At 38.4% G+C, this 18369-nt stretch overlaps 1 long non-coding RNA gene and 1 pseudogene across 6 annotated transcripts in view; one reads left to right on the forward strand and one right to left on the reverse strand.

Moving 5' to 3' along the window:
* Nucleotides 1–18369, forward strand: part of LOC116643430 — a 445025-nt gene that overhangs the window by 228051 nt on the left and 198605 nt on the right. The window lies entirely within an intron of this gene.
* LOC116643429 lies at nt 14784–16948 on the reverse strand (annotated as a pseudogene).

Below are 18369 nucleotides of genomic sequence, written 5' to 3' on the forward strand. Positions count from 1 at the left end.
TTCTCTCTGGTTGGACTGGGAATAATGGGGATGTGATTCTGAAGCTCCCAGGGGTCACTACACAGTCTCAGGATACAGTCAACACCAAGGGTCTCTACATTTAGCTGTGCTTTAAATGAACTGTGCTTCTGTAGGGTTTAGTTTAATGAGTCAATAAATACTCCCCTCCTGCTTTTTTTTAGGCTTAAAATAGCTTAGGTTGAGAGCAAAGTTTCTGAGACAGAGGACCAGGCTGAAGTGTATGCTTATTATGGTATAACCTGAAAAAAAAATTAAACAGAGATATGACGTGTAAGAATAAGAATAAACAGATAGAAGAAAGTGGGGGGAACAAAGACCTAGGAAAGAAAAAAACAAAACACTTGTATTCAGAGACGTAGGCAGAAAACGAGAGAAGTGTGGCGACGCGGATGCTAAAGGACCAAATTTAAGTCTTCTTCAAGGGTGGCAAATGTTGCAGAGAGGTAAAATATACCATGGAATTCGTTTATTTATTCATTTGCTCGTTAATATCTCTTGCACACTACTGTGTGTCAGACATTCTAATAAGTGTTGGAGATGCACCAAGAAATAAAAGAAACAAAGATCTTGCCCTTGTGGGGCTTATATTTTAGTCAGATCTGAAAAAATCCTTAGATCTGATCTTATGGAACAATCCTATAGAGAGCTATTTCATTAAGCAAAATACACATTTCCAAGAACCCTGGAAGCGAATGAAAGTCATCTAGGCAGGGGAGACAGCACATCGCTTGCTGCCTGGGCTTACTACGCTGCTCACTGATTATCCTGTCACCATTTTTTATGGTAGTTATCTTTAATTGTACTCGTTTCCTCTTCATGACACCATGGAAGAGCAAATGTTTATTATTTTGGCTATTTCGCTTTTAAAAGCCTTTAATTCCAATGGATCTATCAGCATGTTGACTTCATTTAGTAGCATTGTGTGGGAAGATCTCCTGTCTTTCCCACTGCCCTTTATCCAGGGCCCATGGCAGCGAACCCGAAGCCAGATGGTTCTCCCGCCCTGCTTCATGTGAATAGTACTACTGACATGAATCGTGCTCTCAAATCGTAGCTTTTAAAATAGTGCTCAAGTGTGATGAACACACAGGAGATGACTCTCATAATTCTAAATCTCTTCTCAGATTTCCAGAAGGCTGGGAAGGCTCTTGTTTTTTGTGAGGGTTGAGGTGAGTGGGAGGAAAGAGCATGCATACGTTTCTGTTGTTCGTCCCAGGAGGTAAAAAGATCAGAACTGTCGTTGACAATTCCATGCAGGTCAGTCTTCAGTTGCATCATAAACATTTTGGCAGACAACATTTTAGTTTTCTATGTTTCCAGGGGGCCTCTGGTTGCTGTTACTGACCGCCTCCATTTTATAAGTGGATGCCTAAGCAGTGAGTTTGCCAGGTGAATAGATTTTATTATTCACAACATATCTACCCTCCAGTTCAAAAGCACATTTGAAATAGGATAAGGAGACCACAGAAGAGCTTCTGCTGTATTTTATGGGTGGTGTCTATGTTATTCAAATAGATCATTTGAGGGCACCTGGGTGGCTCAGTCGGTTAAGCGTCTGCCTTCGGCTCAGGTCATGGTCCCCAGGGTCCTGGGATCAAGCCCCATGTCGGGCTCCCTGCTTAGCGAGGAGCCTGCTTCTCCCTCTCCCTCTGCCTGCTCCCCCTGCTTGTTCTCTCTCTCTGTCTGTCAAATGAATAAATAAAAATCCTTAAAAAAACAGATCATTTAATACCCAAGTACTATATAAAAGATATATGAATTATCAATTCCTAAGGAAGCAAAGTGCAATAAATATACATTAAAATTCAGCTAAACCTAATCTACTCATTGATGATTCAGAAGTGACTCAAAGATCCAAAGTTACTAAATTATGAGCTATTGAATGATGAAGTATCTTTATTTTGAACTTCATTTAACTTATACTCTATAGATGGGTAGAAGTGATTATTCTCTATATGATGGAATGCCAGATAATCCAACATTTGCTATGGATCTTGAAATGTATACGTCCAGCTACATCATGAAGACAATATTCCACAATACCAATGAACCTTTTGGAAGTAATCAACCTTTGATGACTCATATAAGCTGATTTTAAAGAAAGAAATGCAGATAAGTTTAGTTAACTAGAAATTTCCAACTCATCTAGGTTCACAAATTTAGTTAACTAGAAATTTCCAACTCATCTAGCTTAGTATGGTATTTGGCTGGAAACAAAACATTATATTACCAGTCAATATGAATTAACAGAGATTGTATACCCTAATTAAGACAGACTGAAAACAAAAAAAGCAAAACAACACAAAACAAAATTTGGATGTTAGATGATTGTTGATCTTAGCTTGTCTTATTCTCTAATTGTAGGTTATATAGATTTTGCATATGTAGATTATTGTCCCGTTTTTTTTGTTTTGTTTTGTTTTTGTTTTGTTTTGTTCATTGTTTTTGCTTGGTTCTCTTTTGCAAGTAGATCAGATTAAAATATTCTCAATGGACAACTAATACACATGGAGTTGGGGTCTAGGCTTGAACCCAAAATCTGTGACCTTAATCTATCTGGAGGCCTGTTAACGTAGCTTTCCGCAAGCCTATTTGTATGAGAACCTAAGGGATCCCTATAAGAGATATACCCAGAGAAAAGGTGCCTCAGTGGAGGGGTAGACTGAGTCCACGGTGAGTACTTAGCACAGTGACTATCATTTGCTTTTTTTTTTTTTTTTTAAGATTTCTTTATTTATTTTAGGGGGAGGCACAGGAGGGAGGGACAGAGAGAGAAGGTGGAAGAATCTCAAGCAGACTCCACATTAAGTGCAAAGCCCGAGGCGGGGCTTGATCTCATGACCCTGAAATCATGACCTGAGCCAAAACCAAGAGTCAGATGCTTAACCAACTGAGCCAGCCAGGTGCCCCCACTGTCATTTGCTCTTTACACAACAAAGGCCCAGGAAGTCCTAGGCAAAAACGAAGACAGAACAGAATGAAGGGAACTGCTTTCACTCAAATCTCCATGAGTTATTGGGAATGCAAGGCAGCCCTCTTTTTGCAGCATGAAAAGGGAAAACAGGATTCATCGCATTTGGGGATCTATATCAGCTCAATTGTGCTATTTTCTGACCTCCAGAGGTAGGAGTGGTGCCCAATACCCACATGTCAGACCCCAGCAGCAATGACATTGAAAAGGTTGCATTGAGGCCCCATCACAACACAGTGGCTTTGGAATCACAAAACAATTTGACACCAAAGACAGTGGACAGTGTTGGATGCAAAAGACCCAGATTTGACTCAGCAGGTGACAGAGTTTAGATTAGGAGGAAAGGTCAGTGACTTCTGCCACATGAGGCTCTCGGATATAATAGGCTTGGGGCACTTGGCAGTACCGTTTTGGTCTCAAAACAGAGGACAAGGATGAGCCAAAGAAATTTTATTTTTTTGGTAATGCAATTTAATTTTATATATCTCAGAGCCTCCACAGCTTCATCCAAATTAGACTCCTAACATGCACCTATAAAGTTAAAGATCAGAGAGAAGAGCAACATGATTTCTTAAGTGGTCCATTTTCCAAGAAAATACAAGGCTATCTCTCCTTAATGATTTGTAATTAAAATCATTCAGGTAATTATATTTAATGAATAATATCTCTCTTCATCTCAAGGCATCCTGAATGAGTCAGAAGATAAATATACTTGCATCTCTGTGTGTGCACACCCTTCTCTCCCCACCTTTCCCTTTGTCTCCTACCCCTCCACCCTTTCAAGGAACAAGAGACTCCATTATTGGAAGCAGATGAGTCAAAGCCCCTGGGTGGATAGACAGAGGTGCAGTGAAGGGGGCCCTTGTCTGGTAAATTAGACAGCCTCCAGTTCTGTGTTTATGAGATTGCTTTCCCTCACGTGACTGTTAGACAAGCATATTCACCTGTTAACCTCTATACTCTGTACCTTAAAGCTCACGTCAAAACTCACCAGTCGGCACTTGATACGTGGAACGAGATTTGCCCCGGCTCCTCCCGTAAGAGTCTTCAGCCCATGCCTTTTCCAGCTTGCCCCCCCTTCCTTTGTCACTGTTTAAGACACCAGCATTCAGCAGCCTACCAGACAGTCATTTTCCCTAAGAAACCACATAGAAAGAGAACAGAAAAGAAATGCAAAGTGTATTCTGGTCCCCTGAGTCCACCAAATGATTTCATGAGCCTCTTGTAGATTTGTTTAGGCCCACATTGATCTTTCTGGGACCTGAAGCTCTAAGCCAATGCCTCTGGCCAATGGGTACTGCAAAATCCTTTTTAAATGTATGCACACTCCATTGTAGAAAGAGCCTTTCTAAAGGGATCTGAACTATTACTTTTCAAACCTTTGAGACCCACATGTTTTCATGGGCCAAGAGCTGTTCTCTGAATTCAAAGGAGAGCTGGTGCTTTTACGGAGCTGAGTAGTGGCAGATGTCCAGCACGACTCATGTGGTGAGTTCACTGTATTGTGATTTATAAAATGTCCCCAATAAAACTAAAAAAAATAAATAAATAAGAAATGAGAAATCTGTTCCTTATTTACCCTACAGTGGAAAAAAAAGCACCATAATGCATTTCTAAGAATGCTTAATTTTATGTGTGTGATCATAATCATTTAAACTCTTGCTAGCATTTTTCCAGAAGCCTTTTCTCTCTTAGAAGAGCCAAAACATTTTCCCCACCCTGATTGTCATAAGCAAAAAGTAATAAATAATTGTTTCTATTAGAAGCCTGAAGGGCATTTAACTACGTGGCATACATTTTAAGGGAAATTTGAAAGATGATTTTTTTTTTATTCAGACTTTCCAAGAAAAGATGAAAGTGGATCACATTTAAATTAATATTGGCAATCAGCACATTTGGGGAGAAAAGACAAAGGAAATTCCAGTTTACCTTTCTCCCAGTTTTTACATATAAATTACTGTATATGTTTTTAAAAGAATAAGTATTCATTCATGATTTAGCAATTTTTTTTTTTTATTTAGCAAATATTTTTATATTGCTAAGAGAAACTAGCTTTCCTTGGGCTATCCAAAAACAATAACATGAACCTGATAGAGACAGAGACTTTGGGTCGGGGTAGAGGCAGAACAGAGAAGGACAGGAAGGAAGGAAGAAAGAACAGATACCCCATTGGCTCTTTTCTGAAAGCAACTCAGTTCCCTAGGGGAACCCTGGCTATAAAAGAGAATGACCAACCACTGAGCAATGAAACGTTAACTTATCATCAGGCTAAAGTAAACTGAAGGCTTGGAAATTTTCAGGAAAAAAAAATTGTAACAGCAAGGCACTCTTGTAGACTTTACTTAACCAATATCAGATCTTGGTATTTTAATTTCAAAAGTGATATCTTTACTTCAGTTTTTTTGGATACTCAAAGTGTTCCACCCTTTTTTGGGATGTAGAACAATTTGGAAACAAAAACAAATCTAATTAATGCCGATATGTGGGATAGATAAGAGGAGGCCATTTACGGCTATTGTGAAAATTCTTAAGCTGTATCTGAGACAGTGGTTCTCCACAGGGGAGTTCTTGCCCCATGGAGGATATTTGGTAATGTCTGGAGATATTTTTGATTGTCACAATTTGGGGCTGCCACTAGCATCTAGTAGGTAGGGGCTGGGGGTGCTGTTAAACTTCATGCAATACACAGGACAGCCCCTTGCAACAAAGAAACATCTGACCCAACGTATCAATCATGCCACTGTTGAGAAACCCCGGTGTAGGAGGAAAAAATGTTCATTAGCACAATAACATCAAGGCGCAAGGTCAAAGTCACATTAAGCAGTCCTTTTCTCAAATAAGCCAGAATACTACCTATCAAGACAAATAAGGGATTCTCACCTTGGCAAATGTGCGTGCTACTTTTTAGCTAACTAGAAGAAATCAGCTACAGCTCTTCATGATGGAGAGACTAAACTGGTATCAGAGTGCCCACCATCATCAACTGCCCATGGGACAAGAACCTACCCCTTGCCATTAGGAATGAGCAGTGTTCAGGCCAAAGAGTATTTTGAGTAGTATTTAGGCAAAGGCCAAAGTTCTCGGTTGGCAGAATTCAAAAAAGGACGGGAGAAAAATCCTTAGGAACTTCTTGATGGGGGAGGAGTGGGGATGATATAAGACTAAAAGCTTTCATAGGTCTTTGGGAAGATGAGGGGAGGATGATAGAGAGAATCTGGACACAGGGCACATCACTTGGGACCTTCCCTTTGGAGTCACTCTTTTTGAAGGCCTAGGTTTCTAAGGCTTCCTTCCTTGTATGGTAGTAAAGAACAATTTATGTGAAATTGCAAACTCTGTTCATCCTACTTTGTGCTGGTTTTGAGATATAACACTCTTTCAGTAAAAGCACTTCTTCACATCCAGGATTGGGGTGAATCAGCAAGCCAGAGAAGTCCTTGAGGATGGATTGTGCCCATTTGCTTATGTCACTGCAAAGGCCCCCATCCCAGCCCCTTGAGCAATGACTGTAGGTTCTTGGCACAGATGGTAGGACCTACAGACCAAGGACAGCAGACGGTGATCCTTCTGGAGAGGCAGTGTGACCCATTTCCCTCAGTTCTAATTGCTCTCCCCCAAAATACTTTAGCAAGAGAAAAGCAAGGGGCTATGCCACTTTAGAGAATAGTAAGCCCTGCCTGAGTAGCAAGGGACTAATTTGTCTAAATTGATCATTCAAGAAATTCTGGACATGATCACAAAAATCACAAACTCCCAAGGCAGGCTGCAGATGAATTTTTATGGCAGTTAAACACTCTGTATTAACATCCTTCTGACCTTTGTCTCATTATTGATTACTTAGTTCTTTTTCCTTGAAAACCTGTTTCAGTCTGGGCACCTGGGTGGCTCTGTGGGTTAAGCACTGGACTCTTGATTTCAGCTCAGGTCATGATCTCAAGGTTGTGAGATCGAGCCCCACATTGAGTTCAGTGCTGGGCATGGAGACTGCTTGAGATTCTCTCTCCTTCCCCCTCACCCCACCAGTGTGTTCTCATTCTCTCTAAAAAAAGGGGAAAAAAAAGAAAAGGAAAACTGTTTCAGTCGACTTGGTCAGTTATATCCAAAAAGTCCAAACCCTTAATATGAAACCAATTTCTTTATTTTCCCAATAGCCCATTTGGAATCATAGTATTTAAAGCCAAAAGTGGGGAGCCTGGGTGGCTCAATCAGTTAAGTGACAAACTCTTGGTTTCGTTACAGATCATGATCTCAGGGTTGTGAGATCGAGCCCCACATTGGGCTCCACTCAGTGGGGAGATGCTTGTCCCTCTCCCTCTATTCCTGACCCTCACTCTCTGTCTGCCTCTCAAATAAATAAATAAATAAAATCCTAAAAAAAATAAAGCCAGAAGGAATTTGAAGACTGTATGGTAACAGAAAAATGAGGTTATGAAGACCCTGAAAGTCAAGTGTGTCACCCAAGAAAATGCTGAGTTCTGCTTTTTAGCTCCTGACTTTCTGATCTGGGTGTTCATTTTCCCACCTAGGAATAAATCTCTCATGAGAGGAGTGATATAATCAGCTTAGGTTTCAGATCAGGGAAACCATCATTGTCCTTACATATTCTTCCATACCGAAACATTTAATTTAATTGTATCTGTTGTGGTAAACACAAACTATATTTCATCATTTGCTGATCTTAAGTTTCTTACACTGATTCGTCAAAAATGAATGAACTGAACCCAGCCCATCAAGTTCAGCAAGCACATTAGAAAAGGTTTCTTACTCTTCTCTAGGCATTCCTACCTAAGATATTTTTCTCTTGAACAGATTTACACATTTAGCCTTCAAATCACATGTAATTACATTTAATAGAATTCAGAGCTAGTTTAAAAACATCTCAAAGTGTTTCAAAGCAGACCTACCACTAACCTACATTAAATACCATCAGCTATCCAACAATCGAGAAAAGAGAAACGCTACCAAGAAATCTGCAAATTGGAAGGAAAAAACTGCCAACAGAGGTCATTGTTTTGGAAACTGATAGAACCAGAAGAAAGTTGGATAATTCACTTAGCCCATCCTCATGACTTTAGTGCCCTAAATAGTCTGTACAAAATGTTCAACTTTTTCCTAGGCAGACTATTTCAACGAACAACATTTGGCTCCAATTCCAGAGAATAACCGTTTTTAATACTTACTATGGCTCACATACTTGACACATTTAGCATTCCAAACAATTTTATAAAGGATACCTGCAAAACGTATATAACAAAAACAGCAAGACAAGATCACCAACAAACTATTGGAATGCAGTCATTTATCAACTTTGAAATCATGTATACCACTCAGTTTAGGATTTGTGCATGTGCTGTACACAGAACAATGGCTCATTGGAAATAGTTACAGTTTGCAAACAGACTGATGGGTGCATAAATTATTTAGGACCATTAAAAATCTTTAGGACATTTAGGTCAAATTGCTCAAAAGTTTTCAAAGCAAAGCAGAAACTAAATGTCTAAATACTCCATCTATTATGGTTATTATGTAATTTATTGTCCACGTAACTTAATGTCTTTATTTCCAACAAACTTGTTCTCAAATATGTTGATATTTTAGTTCGTGCTGAATGGTTTTAGTAACTTTGATATATCTTTATATCGTAAATGATCATATAATTTGCAGATAGATGCACTGCTTTTGAATACAAATCATTGTACAGTTGTGTATTCTGGTCACTGGGGAGGGCATTAAAGCATTACAGAAGAATTAGGTAGGTTACTTTTTAAAAATTTATTTTATTGATTTAAAAAAGGAAGTCTAAATGTGATTATTGAGCCCATCCTGTTTTCCTTAAATTCATTTGCTTTTATACTCACTTAAGAAATGAATTTTATATATTGTCTGAGATAAACTTCATTGGTTTAACATTCTAAATAAAGCTCTTTTTGTATCTGATTTTTGATAAAGTACATTTGTAATGGGCTGATTCTTGCACCTGATCCTCAGTGATAAATAATCACATGAAGGTCAGAGAGAAGAAAATAGGAGAATAGTACTGTAGGAATTTTGAGTTGATTGACGCTAACATGAAATCCACCCTAATGCTATGCAGAGGTAATGGGAATACTTATGTCTCAATTAAGTTTCAATTCTAAATTTTAAAAACAGAATTTGAGTCATGCTAATCAAAAGAACTAATGAAGGACCCATCTGACTTTAAGAAAAAGACCACATTTGTTTGGTTTTCTGACTCAACTTGTCTTTATCTCATTTATATTTGACTATTAACAAGTCCATATTTTATCTGTCAGCTTACTAATCAGATATTGCCACTTCAAGCAAGGAAGATAAAAATAGTTAATGTAGTAAAAATATTTGTTACATTGTAGATGTATCATAAATATAATGACTGTGTTTTAACATTCACTTCCCTCGACTCCATATTGATGTATCTTAATGGCAATGACAGATGATAAAATTGTGTCTGTCTACCACTTAAGATTAAGTTTTTATTGCTTCTTTCCAGAGCATTTAATAGAGCCAAACATACTAATACATGGTGCTTGGCTCAACTATTAAGAGTGATCTCACATTATATTGATATTAAACCCAAAGATAGATTTCAGCATCATTCAACAACTAATAAGATAATTATTTTACCTTGTAGTAATCTAAGGTATAATCCAAATTACATTTTGTTTTCCTATTTTTTGAAAAGCTGACACTATCAGGCAGCATATAAATCTGTCTTCTAGATTCCTAAGCTAAGCTTTCCAGGGAGCTTTTGCAGTATCTCCCTCCAAATCCTCACTGTTTATCCTTCATTATCCTCTCATGAACCCCTAGTTGGTTTAGACACATGACAGCTAAGGAGAGAAAGCTAAGAACATCAAGCCCAGTATAAATTAAAGGTAAAAACTATTATCGCACGTGGAATTTTCCAGAAGCTGCAGGAAAAATCCACTGTCTTTTCAATTTTGAGTAGGTATATCTACAAGACTACTGGAAATAACAAGATAAACTAAATTTTATGAGATTATTCATATGCAGCAAGTCAAACTAAGATGTGGCTAAAACCCAATTCTCATCTTTTTTAAGCTTAATTAAACACATAGTTAAAGGGTAGAATGTGTGTGTGTGTGTGTGTGTACGTATGTGGTTTGTGTAAGCACTTCTTTTCATCTCCGCAGCCCCTACCCTGAGCACCTGTCCCTCCACCTGCCACTGTACCTGACCTTGCTCCTCCCTTCTTTCCTCCTCCTTCCTGCCTCTCTTCCTGCCAATAAATTCTTTCCATCTCATTTCCAAGTCCTGAAACATTGACTCTGCAGGGTTGGGTGAAATTGATTTTGTCATCATGCATTTAATTGTGTTAATATAGATAGCCACTATTTATACTGGATATGTGAGGACCTTAAATTAATTTGGGACTGTTTGTATCAGGTAAATTAGCTAATCTTCAACTTTTTAATTTATCTAGAGTTTCCTATGACTGTGCTGCCTAAATGGAATTCCAGTTGTGCTTTAGTCTTTCTCATATAGCATTAGGGAGTGAAATATTTTAATATTTTACCTTGCTGATAAAGGGTTTTCCATGTGAAAATAACCTTTTCTACCTAGAGACAAGATTACTTCTTAATATTTTCAACTGTGAAGATTTAGCGATACTTTGGCTCTTAAAATAGGAGGAAAGAACGTGAATATTTATTGTGGGCTTCGTGTGGTCTAGAGATAGGTGATCTGCACACACTATGCTATTTGGCCCTTGTAACTGCTCTGTGAGGCTGCTATTATTACTTTTTGCAGATGAGTGAACTGAAGATGAGAGAGAGGACCAACTGGCAGAGCAAATTCAAGCCTGTCTTTCAAGCCCAGTGTGTACTATCAACGTTCAAGCCTGTAGATTCTGTATCAGGATCCCTTTCCTTTCATTCAGTCAGTAATTCCATTGCTTTTTGGAATTATTTACTTTACAGTGCTTTTTTGTACTTCAGGCGAAATTGACAAAAACAAATTTTTACCCATGCATTATTTTTCAAAACATGTTTATTGTTTCATATCTATGATATGCCTAGCACTGTGTTAGATGTTGAGAGGCTGAAGTAAATAGCCTCGTTTCTACCTGTAATTCGCCTGCGTTCTGGTAAAAGAAGCCGGGCGGGTATCAGATCACGGTGGGGAGGCGCCTGCACAGAAGTTCGCACCTTGGCAAGTTGGAGCATCAGGGCTTCAAGTACCCATCTGTATTAGATTATTGACTTTCTGAGAAATTCTGAGAGTGCCCCTGGATACCCCTGAACCTCAGATCTGGGCTCTTTCTTCCATAATTCATTATGGGCTCTGCAAACTTCACTTCCTTTCCCAAGGAACAACATGAATAAGCCAACTTTGTGGCTAGGAATCAGTCTCTCTTTTCCTAGCTTTTATTTCCTGTGTAACTCCAGGCTGCCCACTTAACCTTTCTTTGCTTTAGTTAATTATTTGCACAATACAGGAAATAGCTACCTTAGGAACTGCTGTAGGGCTTAATTAATGCTTATAACATCTTTGAAAATGTAGCATTAAAGCTCCCAAGTAAGTGCAAATTATTACCATTATTGACATTATCATCATCATCATCATCGCCAATCTCTTTCACATATAGCCAAAGGCAGACTCCAAGAGGTGAATCATGATCAGGTGCTCTTCAGGCCTGGCTTCATCTTCTGAGCTTGATTGCTTGATCTGAGAATCCGAACCTACTTGCAGACAGAACAGTTGTAGGAAGTTCTTTCTGTCTCAGAAAAGAGAAATTATCCCCTGATCTCACTTCCTTGACTCTGTTTCTTTTGCTAGTTGCTAACCATTCTGCTGAGCCTCACTAGATCATATCTACGTATATATAAAATATGTAGAAATTCTTAGCCAACTGACCATTACCTGGACCCCCTGGACAACCATGACATCTCATCTTTATAATTGTGTAGACCAAGAATAGTGGATTGTAGATTTGAACCCAAAGTGTGAATGAACCCATCTTTGGTTTAGCAATTGAGACTATATCTGTATGAGTAAGCCTGTCTGGAAAGAGAAAAATTATCTTAAGTCATATAAACATCACTTGAATATAATTATTAAGCAGCTGGTTACTACATAGTTAACAGACATTTAAATCTGTAGTTTCTAAAAGAGTGCTAATTATGACCCAAAAAAAGTAGTTATTTTAAACAGTGGAAAAAATTTCATGTTTACTGATGCATTTCCCTGTGCCTAAAAAATTAAAAAAATTTTTAAAAATTTTCTTTTATCTTTTTTTTTTCCTGGACAACTCATATATTCTTCATGGTCACCTAAAATTCTTCCTCATTTAGGAAACCTCCCTACATCAGTCAAGCCTATGAATTCACTCCCCCTACCCCAATAAATGATACTTTGTCTACATCACTTACTAGGTAATTATTTGCTGCTCTGTGACGTCTCCCATTATTTTCTTTTACGATGTTTTCAACTGTTTGTATCTTCTTTTTCCAATTACATTATGCAGCCCTTGTGGATCGCAAGAAAGGGGTGTTCACCTTTGTAGCCTCTGCCTAGGTTAGATCCTTGGAGATGGGACTCAATGGACATTTGTTTATTTCTTTTTTTCTTTCCAATTTATTTGAGAAAACAGCTCCAGACTTTACATCCCAAAGACTTATTTGACACTCCCGCTGAATTTTATGGCAAGATTGCTATACCCTTTCCTTTTCCTCCTGAGCACATAACTAGACTACACTTCCGAGTCTGTCTTGCAATTATAGGCCATGTGACTGAGGTTGGCCAATATGATATGGTAGACATGATGTCATTGCCTGAACATGCTTGTATGTACGTTCTTCTTTCCCAAATCTCCCTACTTGCTCCTGCTGTCTTTATTCATTAGCAGACTGATTGGAAAAAACCCTAAGGACCTAGAAAAATGTAGAGCCAGAAGATAGAAAAATGGGTCCCCAAGCCACCAGGTAGAAAAGAGCCTCTTAGAAGAGTTATATGGCCAGAAAGATACATGGTGGTCTGCTCTATAAATGAGAAATAAACTTTTGATAAATCAGGAAATTTGAGGATTGTTTGCTACAGAAGCCTAAATTTCCTCATAAACATATCTCATAATCCTCTCATTCTTAATATATTACAAATGGAACTTTTATTTCCTTTCTCCTTTATTCCCTAAATCCACTGCTTCAGCAAGTCTTATCCAAATACATATTACATATCCATAGATTTGTTGCAAATTATATCTTTTAAAATATATCTCAAAACACATCAGACGGGTCCATTCCTCTCCATTTTTCTCCATCACCTCCATGGTCTTACACAAAGCTCTCATTATTTCTTAAACTCCATCACAGCCTCTAAACAGCTACTGTGGCTCCTGTTCTTACCTTTCTCTTTTCTTCAATCCACAGCAACCAAACTCATATTTCTAAAACACAACTTCAACCACACCACTCCCTTATTTTAAATCTTTCAACAGCTTACCACTGCACCAAGAGTAAAATCCAACTCCTAACCTTGACCTGCAAGACCCTGCACGTTCAGGCCGCTGCTAGCTCACCAAGTTCATCTTAGGACAGTTTCCAATTACCGACAAAGTCTAGTCACCTGGAATTCTTTCAGTTTCTCTAGCAGCTTTTTATCTCCTCCGGAATCTTCACCCCTGCAGTTTGCCTTGCTTTGAAGGTGTTTCTCCTTGCCCTTCACAGGACCAGTTCATATCACTGTTTAAATATCCTTTCCTCAGAGAAGTTTTCTCTGATCACCGGATCTAAGAAAATTATTGACCCTTGCTTATCCTTTAGTGTACTATCTTGCTCTTTTCTATTCTAGCAATAACCAGAATTTTTAATTACATATTCATATAGCAAATAAGAACCTCAGGTCACAAGTTACAAAATACAAGAATTGTAGCTCCATTTTACATAAATGTATGTAATTTCTTTTTCTATTCTATTTGTAGATCCCATTTCATTTATATCTTGATTAAGATATAGATTCTGGATACTTTAACAAAGAACCAAGTAAAACAGTAGCTAAACTGCCTTTAAACTTAGTGAGTCTTGAATATGAGAATCTTATTTCTCTCTCTTTTATCAGTCTGAGGGTCAGCAGTCAAGGCTGATAGGGCAGTTTTGAAATGTCAAGGATCCTGGCTCTTTTGGTATTGTTATTCTGCATTCCTCAGTAGGAGGCCCCCATACCTGGGTACAAGATGTAAGGTTAACTGTAATTTGGTGTGGTAGGTAAGAGCAGTTCTTGGTTGAGGGAAGGACTAGGTGGAAAACAGCTCTGGGATGCCAATTCCTCTGGCCAGTGAATGCTCTTATGTGAACAAGGTCTTTAACGGTTTGTAAAGGAGGTGAGATTTTGAGAGGAGATAGACAAATTGGCAAAAGGTGTGGATGAAGAATAAGAAAAGGAAAGGTTGACTAAATGTAATGGCAGCATTTGAAAATCCACACTTTGTTTCTTCCCCTCTTAGTTTGTATGTATAGTATAAATACTAAAAATGCTAGGGAAAAGGGCATGATTGCAACAAAATGAAATTAGATGTGATTTAAACACAGGAAGCAGTAAGATTCAGAATATATGTGGAATATGGGGGCATCTGGGTGGCTCAGTAGGTTAAGCGTCTGCCTTCGGGCTCAGGTCATGATCTCAGGGTCCTGGAATCGAGCCCCACATCGGGCTGCCTGCCCTGGAAGAGCCTGCTTCTCCCTCTCCCTCTGCCTGCTTCTCCCTCAGCTTGTGTTCTCTCTGTCAAATAAATAAATAAAATCTTTAAAAAAAAAAAAAGAATATATGTGGAATATGGAAAGAATCTTTTGGCAAGAAGAAATGGTTTGAGCAATAAAGAATAATTTATACAACCTGGAAAAAGGGTTGGGGCCTTTCAAGTCAGCAGTTATGCAGAATGAAAGACAGAGATTGTGGCTGAAAGTTAAGTTTTATGTGTCTGACTAGAAGATCAGCACTGAAGTCAGAGATCCGATATTAACTGAAGAAAAGGCTTGGACTGTTTTTGAGAATTTTGGATCCTTGGTGAAAGTGCTTTGGTAGAAACTTGCATCACAAAAGGTAACACATTTAAGGAGGGTCACTTTGAATCTGCACAATTGGCAAGATACTTCATCTCTTGAGAAGAGTTTTTGGTTTTGTTTTCTGTGCTGTGTTATCTTTAATTAACCCTTGAGAGCTCTCCAATCGTTATCACCTGAAAATCATTTTACCCATTGCTTTGTTTGGCCACCAGTCTGTTTCTTTCTTCAGTAATAGTGAAGCGGACACCTTTCCTTGGTTAAGAGAAATCCATGGTTTGTTGTGTTTTCCAATAACAAACACATTGGAAACCAGGTCAGCAAAGCTGTTGCCATTAGCATCTTTTACATCAACCACATCCAAAGGGCCATGATGTCTATGTTGGTGGTTAGTTCAATTTCTTCCAGGTTAGCACCTCCAATCACCATACCCAGATTACCAGTGTCAAACTTTATGAAATTGATCATCTTACCAGTCTCTAAATTAATCTGAATGTTGTAATTCACTTTGACGAGGGGATGAAGGTAGAAGATAATGGGAACATCATGGATCATCACATGGGGGATTCCTTTTGTGCTCACAAAGATCTTTCTTACTCTGCACAACTGTACTTGGCTCCTCAGGCATAGTATAATGAACAGCAAAGAGACTCTTCGTGTCCTAGATCAGATGGTAATACTCTCTGGTCTTGTGAATACTGATAAAATCCATAATACCAGAAGGGTGGGTTATATCAGTTTATACCTTGCCATCAATTTTTTTTTTTCTAGCACAGGATTATATATAGACAGGTAGATATATATCATCTATGTCTATACCTATGTATGCACCACTATAGATGTATAGATAAAGGAATATCACAAACTCAAAGCTCTCATATACTAAGGTAATAGGTATGATGTGGCAACTTAGATTCAGCAAAACTATTTTAATTTTCACATTAAATTAATATGGTAACTTTGAATTCTATTGCTTTTTAGTGTTTAAGATAGAATCTGTAAGTTTGATTTGGCCTTACTATTATATAAAATGTATGAGCTTAAGGAGCCTACACTTAGTTTTATGTACAGTATGATTCACATGTGAGTATTCTTTTCTTCTGACCTCACTCCCAAAAGGGAAGACTCCAGATGAAGTCTGGTTCTGAGCAAACAACTAGAAAAAACAACCCCATGGTGGTGTAACCCAGCTGACTTGGCCCACCAATCTTACCGAAATACTACATGCAGATCTTCACTTTATTTCCTATCAGGGCATACTTAAGTCTGTTGATTTTGACAGGGAGCCATTCTCTCAGCTTGTGGGGACCGGTGGGTAGACAAGGAGCAAGCACACTCCTCAGTTTTTCCAGCATCCAATGCCTTGGGGCTACTACATGCCTCAGATGCTCTTTGGGACCCCAAGCCACAGCTCCGCTAGGCACAGAATGTACTTGAGGTGTTTCAGACAACTTTGGAGAAATCATCAGAGAAGAAATAATCTACCTCCATGATTTCCCAAGTCGACAAAAGGTCTATTTTAGAAAAAGTTACACAGCAGACAATATGTTAGCAAGGAGGAAAGGAGTATGGTGGGTTTAAAAAGCTTTAAACTATTGATGTTCCAAATGGAAGAAGTTAAAGTAATCTTAGTCTCTTTGGCCTTGAGGGCAAGAGGGGCCTGTCTTGTTGGGTGGAAGGGCATCTCAGTTTGGTATGACTGGAGCGTCAGGCATTTTTTGGGGATAGCAGAGGAAGAAGGCAAGAGTTAGTGAGGAAGCTAGGTCAAGAGGGACCAATATTCAGTCCTGGGAAGCCATAAAACTTTTGCTAAATCTTCGTGTGACAGTTTTTGTGAATGGAATATCCACCAAGTATCTATCACTAAATATTTATTTATAATTTCTGGAGTTTCCTTTTTAAATTTCCTCCATTATTCCCATGTGGCATGCCTTTTTTTGTTTAAAGAAACTAATTTTTTTCAGAGGAAGGACTCCATTTTCTTGTCAATAAAAAGAAGCTTCTTCTTATACCTTCTCCATACAATTTCATTAATGGTGAAATATAGAATAATTTCCTTCCTTCTATAGGAAAAAGTGATAAATGTTTTTTAGACCACACAGAAAGAAGAGTTTGCTGTGGCCTTTAGGTATATTCCACATTTAATGATAAAAACAGAAAGCAATTTAAGAACAGTTTCCATGTGTGTCCAAATGTAAGACACAACATCCTTTTTATAAAAAAGCCAGTGGTTATTGATGTCTCAAGTAGGCAGTTAATTCATATCTGTGTATAGAGGGGCTTGCATGTGTCCATGCACACACACACACACACATGCACTCAGTGAGCATACCAGAAATTCAACATTGTTTTTATTTGTGCAGTTTTCGAAATGCATTCCCGTAGGAAGACGTGCTTTCCCCAGTGGTTTCTGCATACACATTACATCAAAGCAGCCATTTGATTCCTCCCAAAGGACGCAAAGAAAATGACCAAACAACATAGGTGCCTAAAATCATGTGACTTCTCCAGCACTGTGTGGAACATAGGAAAAAAACTGAGAAGTTATTACATCAGCATTTTCCCAATTCTGCAAACAGAATTCACAAAACGGGAAATATCCGAGTGGGATTTGATATGTCTTCAGAGCGTCAGAGGCAGTTATTTCTATGGGTCATTATTGGTGATATCTCTCTTTTTTTCTGAAAACGAAACAAAACAAAACAACCCACATTATTTTTAAGGCTAAGTTTACACATTTTGACTGCAAATTCAGTGGCTACTTTCAAAACAATCACTTTTCAGGGGGCGGGGGTGACAAGAATTTCAATTTCCTCAATTTCAATTTCCCTCTTCGACTCTACTTTGGTCCACTACTATCACCCTAGTGAACAAAGCTAGACAGTAGAGACATTTTGGGAGTGTTCCATCTTTTGACAAGGTAAAGTAAAATATCACATGATTATGTATCATGAGTGAGGTTTTGATTGTGGCTACACAACTCAAAGATGAGATGGCTTGTTCTGTTTTTGCTCTAAGTCTCTTATTTATATTGCCCCCCCCTCCCCCAAGGCACAAATATGACAGTGAAAAGAACAAACACATTCCCTGGAGGATTTTTCTAAGAATTTCAACCAAAGACCAGAAGATAATAGTGGAAACTGGGTTCAAAAGAAACAAATAAGGGAGAAATGGTAGAATGTTCTGGAAAAACAATTAAGGACTGTGATCAAATAAAGGCTACACCGAAGAGCAGGTATAAGGCCGAGAAGTAGCTCACATTGTGCAAGGGAGCAAATAAATGTTTTGCAAACAGGTGTCATTCATTGGCAGGTTCAGGAAGCTCCAGGGCTGATTGGAGAT

Source organism: Phoca vitulina, unplaced genomic scaffold, assembly GCF_004348235.1.
Source record: "Phoca vitulina isolate PV1807 unplaced genomic scaffold, GSC_HSeal_1.0 scaffold26, whole genome shotgun sequence".
NCBI classification, from domain to species: Eukaryota; Metazoa; Chordata; class Mammalia; order Carnivora; family Phocidae; genus Phoca; species Phoca vitulina.